The following is a 6193-nucleotide window of genomic DNA, read 5'->3' on the forward strand; positions in this document are numbered from 1 at the left end:
TTTGTCAACAAACATGCATTTTCATTAATCTACAGACACTCTATAGACACAGACATTTTATAGACAAGTCTACAAAGAGTGTATAAGGCCATAACTCCATAGCGGCTACCTACTAGTTTTTTTTTTACAAGTTAGTTTACATTTTTCTTTACATGCGGTAGCAAAACGTTTTGAATGTATTTATGCATGTGCACCTGTTCCTTTTCATCTGCACTTATGCATTACCGTTAGCAGATTAATAATGCTCCTGAACCAGCTGTACTTTCATATATGTTGCATAAACAGAAAGAATTTATATAGTGTTGAATCATGCAGTGCAAAAAAAATAAAACAAATGCACCGGCAATGCATTAACCGTTTTTATTGCTCGATATAATATATGAATTCCTTAAATTCATGTCTTATGCTAATTATGGAAACAGATTACATATTTACACTACTCCTTGGCAAGCATGGTCGCCAGGCTGGCCTTGACCTTTGTGTCATTAGTCCCAAAGGTGCTGCAGGTGTATGCTGCAAATAAGTAGATGCAGCAATATGAGGCAAAAATAACAAGTGTGTATTCTTTGTATGTTCATTAAGCAGCTTAATATATTTGCTCAAACCATCTAAGTCAATACTTAATGCGGTTTAACTATGACTAAGGGCTGCTTGTCAATACAAATCAGTACCTTTATACAATGTTTTATTGCATGGTATGGTGAACAATTAAACAGTCACAACTGCTGCTCGTGCCAGCAACAGTATGTTCCCTTTTATGACAAGTTCATATATGATGCATTAATGTACTTATCCCAAATGGTCTCTATATTTATTGCTGAAACGTTACCCAGTTGTGCTGTCTGTACAATTTTTTGGCTGGTAGTTAAGTATGCCCGTGCAGAGGGATATTTTCAGAAGACGTGACTGGAATATTCACAGTATCATGCCTAAGATTGTAATTTATTTTGCTTAATACACATTTAAATGTCTTTCTCATACATTTAAATGAATGGTCATTGGCCATAACTTCAACAGAAGGCAGATGGGTTGATTGTATTGATATGGTCACTTAATTTCTTACAGGTAATGAGGCCTCTTGGGCATGCTAACAGGTTTCCAAGTTAGGTATACCACATGAGCACCCGAAATACCACACGAGCACTTTGTGTCATGGCACGACAGATATGCACCTCCTAGGAAACAGAACTGATAAGATAGTTCGAATGAATTCTATCACAGTAAATTATTTAAGGTGCTTTGAAAGATGAAATTTTTTTCTAGGCTATCGAGGTTCAGGACGTTAACGCAAAAAAAACATATTGAGTAAGAAATGCCTTGTCAGTATGCTTGACTTTCATTTTTTTTTTCAATAAATAGGACCAATTTCCCTCAATTTTTATGAAGTGAAAGGTTTTAAAAATATATTTAACACAGAGATTCTCTGGTAACGTTGTATGACATATGACAAGACAGCATACCTATGTGGCCATTTTAAGATTTCCCGATCTTTTTCCAAGCCTTCCCTGGCTGTTTTCATGAAAATTTTCTGGCAATCTATGACGCCTGCAGCTTAAGTGCAATAAAAAAAATATTGTGGTTTAATGCTTGCCAAGTACTGCCAGTCCATAATATTTAGATAAAACGAATAACACGTCGGTCACTTGATATGTAGTATTAGATGCAACTGACTTGAATCCCTTGTTTAATAAAGCTGACAAGGGCTTCGGCAAGTTCCTAATTGATGGCCACACGAGTACAGCACGGAAGACACAGAGACACACGTAAAACAAATGCAACAATGTGAGCGAAAACTATACAATGAGATATTTTTACGGTTCAATAGTAGTTTTTTATATAATTTGCTCTCATCACTTATGCCTCTAGTTTAACTTTGTTTCTCTGACTAAAGACTACATGGCAATATTAATCAGTACCATTATGATGTTTCGTTATATTACAGTGTGATAAGCAGTTAGACAACCGTAATGGTCGCCGGTGCCAGCAACGGTACGTTTCGTTTCAAGACAGGTTCATGTGACACACAGTGTACTTATAAAAATAAAATAAATGCGAGAATCCCAAACGATTCCTATAATAATAATTGTTGAAACAAAGATACCCGGCTGGACTGTGCACATTTTTCAGGTGTTAATGCAATATGCCCGTGCCGAACGAACATGCTCAGCATACTGACTGCACTTTTGAACAATCACGTTAACATTTGCAATTTATTTCCGTTTAGAACAGTCTGCAATGTCTCTTTTCTCATACTTCGAGATGAATACATTTGCCACACTTTCAGTAGAATGCACATGAATGGGGGCGTACTGATCAGGTTACTTACCAACTAAAACATGTTACAATCTCTTAGGCGTGGTGATAAGGGTAGAACAAATGCAATGTCCACTGAATTATTTGAATAATCTGTGCGTTATCTACTAAGAAAAGACCACCAAATTGATAATCTGGCTCTTTTTTCTTTTGTACAGCGCATATAGTATGCAGTCTGTCCAAGACGACGGCACTACATGCAACAGTAATGAAAACCGGAACACTTATTACACACGACAAGGGCTTCATACCATGCACGACTGGCACAATGCGAATCTGCGCCAGCAGCTGCCTAGTGATTAAGAGCACGTAAACTGCATAACGCCGAAGCATCGAAAGGCGCTTAACGCTTTTCATATAGCTCGAAAGATAACTTCTGCTGCTAAACTGTTTAAAAAAAAGAGACAAAAAAAAATCTTCCAACTACCGTCAAACGCAATGCCTTCAGTTTGAAACGTGTAAAGGTGCTTCCCGGAACGACTAATTTAGTGTTCTCCAATTTTTTCGGCTAAGTTGCGAAGCTGCAAGTGACTGAGCTTATCGCAGGTTTGATGCTCCAAAGCGTTTGTGGTTGCATATAAATAGATTGGGTGAATTAGAGATTTTTGCTTGATATTTCTTCAAGTCTCGTGTTTTGCTTGCGGTAACTTCCCAAAATTAACTTGCGGTAAGTTCCCAAACGATGCGAAAACGGCAGCGCACACACTGCTGATGCATGCCCCGCAAACACGGCCTTTCATTCGAGTACGTTAGCAGTTATTCAACTATACGCGTCTGTCTGAACATTCTTGATGCTAACACAATTTCGAGATATATACGTAAAGCGTGTCACGAGAATTTCACTAGACATGCGGCGCAGCATTCATCGCGGCCGGATCAAGCGCCACGAAATTAGATCTACCGCACTGGCTGCCCAACATACACAATGCACAACATACACAACATACACAACATACAGTATCAAGTTAAAACATGGTGTACGTCCTTCTTTACGCACGTAAACTATAATGCTAAAATCAACAAGCCCGAGCGATCGCTCGCCGTAAAACATTCCGTATAGTAGAAGCGAGAACAAGAGCGCGTTATCAAACCATGTCAACGACAAACCGACACTATACCCGAGTCGCCTGCGCTACATGCAGCCGCTTCGCGCTAAGAGATGCGCTCACATAATCATGAGCTATTGACGCAAAACGTCTTTGCTAAAGCTTACCGTTCAGTGTAGTTGACGTGTGATGCCACAAAGATGACACGCATACACAGACACCGACGTTCAGGCATACACCGCACACCGGTACAACCGTTTACGTGCCTGGCGCACTCGTTGAGACGGCGCACCGCCGCGCATGCGCAAGAGCTCCGAGCATGCGCAGGAGCTCCGCGCGCGAGGGCGTGCGCGCTCGGAGGAGTGTGAGCGCCTTTTCCTCCTTCATTTTTTTTTGTCTCTTTCTCTCTCTCTCTCTGCGCGCCATGCGCGCCGGAACGGGTGGCTTATTCATCTTTAACACCACTATTCATCTTTTTTCATGGACGAAGGAAATGCGCTGGTAGGTTGTATGACAAACGCTGTGGGCTATCGTATGAGACTGGAACGCTAACATGAATGCGCTGTTTGTAAAAGCCGTTACAGGGCCCTTCAGACGTTTCAGACGCATTATTGCCAGCGTCGATTAGTAATACAGCGTACTTGTAGCATATCTTCCAGCGTACCGCCAAATGTGATGCCCGCACGTATGTTAGTGCTAATTTTCTGTTCCGATGATAGGTCAAAGCAATCAGTACAGCATTGAGGTACTCATATGCGTGGCTGCGCAGGCATACCGCCGGCGAAATACTGGGTGGGCTCAGAGAATTTGGCACCTATTTTAAGTGAATGAGAAACTTTGATAGGTTTATAGCGCAGGATATCAGTCAACAAAAAACCGCCCGATGTTAGTGACGCAGCCGAGATATGAAGACAATGTGAAATGTATCCGAGAATCGGACGACACACAACGCGAAGACCACATGCGCGACATCGGTTCATCGCACATTCACAAAGTCCGCGTTGTCAGCTACAAACATTACGAGTGTATTTGCTGTTAGCTTGATGCCTGTTTGGAATCCACTTGTAGCTGAAGCTGGCGTTCATAACATCTATTATAACAATTGGATCGGCGTTTTGCTTACTTTATTCTACTGCCGCAAAAGTGATGCGACAACTGTGAAGACTGTCTTGGGATTGCCGAGAGCGGCTACGTAGATGATATCATGTGGTCAACAAATGCGGAGGTATACACTATGTGTATACTAATGTCTACAAATAGGCTCTACAGCAATCTCAGCAGTATACAACTTCAGTGGCTTATATCAAACGCAGCTACGTATTATCCACCGGTACCTGCGCTTGGTTACAGCGTACACGGGTTGGGCCCAGATTAACGATGTTTGTCTATTGTTAATCTATAGACATGCAAGACCACGACAACTCAGAGGAAGACCAGGTGGTGAATTCACCACCTGGTCTGCCGGCTTTCGCCACTTATTCACCACCTTTGCCACATCATCACCATCTGACCTTCACCACCTGGTCTTCGCGAAGTGTACGTCCGGGAAGCAGCCAGGTTTAGGGCCTTCGGGTGCCTGGAAGACCTTGGTGACTCGGACGGTGCCTGCTCCGCCGCGATCCTCGTTCGGGGCAGCTGCACCGAACGCAGACTAGCAGTCTGCACGGTTTGCCCGCCGCGCCGGAGTTGCGGTGCCGTCGTGCATGAACCAGTGCCATATCATCGCGTTCGCAGAGGGCGGGGGGTATGGGAACTCGGAATTACAAATTATCGACTTTCTTCTATACATATTCAATACACCGGGAGTAGAGAAAAAGAAATAGAAACCTTGTCGACTATATTGTCCATAATATAGAGAGTCTATAGACAAAGTATGGACAAAAATAAATAGAAACTGTATCTGCTTTCGTCTACAGGTAGTCCATATAGAGGGGAAATAGACAAAGAAGAAACAAACACCTTATAGAATTTTTTCTATAGACTGCAAGTAGATAAAAAGAAATTGAAATCTTATCGACTTTCGTCTATAGAAAGTCTATATACAAAGTATATGGACAAAAATAGATAGACACTGTATCGACTTTGGTCTAAAAGTAGCCCATAGAGGGGAAATAGACAAAAAGAAACAAACACCTTATCGATTTTTTCTATAGACCGTCTATAGACAGCGAGTAGACAAAAAGAAATCGAAACCTTATCGACTTTCGTCTATAGAAAGTCTATAAACAAAGTATGGACAAAAATAGATAGAGACTGTATCCACTTTCGTCTATAGGTAGTCCATAGAGGGGAAGTAGGCAAAAAAGAAACAAACACGTTATCGACTTTTTCCTATAGACCGTCTATAGACTGCGAGTAGACAAAAACAAATAGAAACCTTATCGACTTTCGTCTATAGAAAGTCTATAGACAAAGTATGGACAAAATGGATAGAAACTGTATCGACTTTCGCCTATAGGTAGTCCATAGAGGGGAAGTAGGCAAAAGAAACAAACACCTTATCGACTTTTTTCTATAGACCGTCTATAGACTGTGAGTAGACAAAAAGAAATAGAAACCTTATCGACTTTCGTCTATAGAAAGTCTATAGACAAAGTATGGACAAAATGGATAGAAACAGTATCGACTTTCGTCTATAGGTAGTCCATAGAGGGGAAGTAGACAGAAAGGAAACAAACACCTTAGCGACTTTTTTCTATAGACCGTCTGTAGACTACGAGTAGACACAAAGAAATAGAAAGCCTATCGACTTTCGTCTATAGAAAGTCTATAGACAAAGTATGGAAAATATAGATAGAGACTGTGTCGACTTTCGTCTGTAGGTATTCTATAGA

At 41.2% G+C, this 6193-nt stretch overlaps 1 long non-coding RNA gene across 1 annotated transcript; it reads right to left on the reverse strand.

Moving 5' to 3' along the window:
* Positions 1 to 341: 341 nt before the first annotated feature.
* Positions 342 to 5338, reverse strand: LOC129387329 (uncharacterized). The gene is made up of 2 exons (XR_008614594.2): positions 3527 to 5338; positions 342 to 513 (listed from the first exon to the last, which is right to left on the reverse strand). It is a non-coding gene; the product is annotated as an uncharacterized lncRNA (long non-coding RNA).
* Between the last annotated feature and the right edge of the window lie 855 nt (positions 5339 to 6193).

Source organism: Dermacentor andersoni, chromosome 3, assembly GCF_023375885.2.
Source record: "Dermacentor andersoni chromosome 3, qqDerAnde1_hic_scaffold, whole genome shotgun sequence".
In the NCBI taxonomy this organism is placed as follows: domain Eukaryota; kingdom Metazoa; phylum Arthropoda; class Arachnida; order Ixodida; family Ixodidae; genus Dermacentor; species Dermacentor andersoni.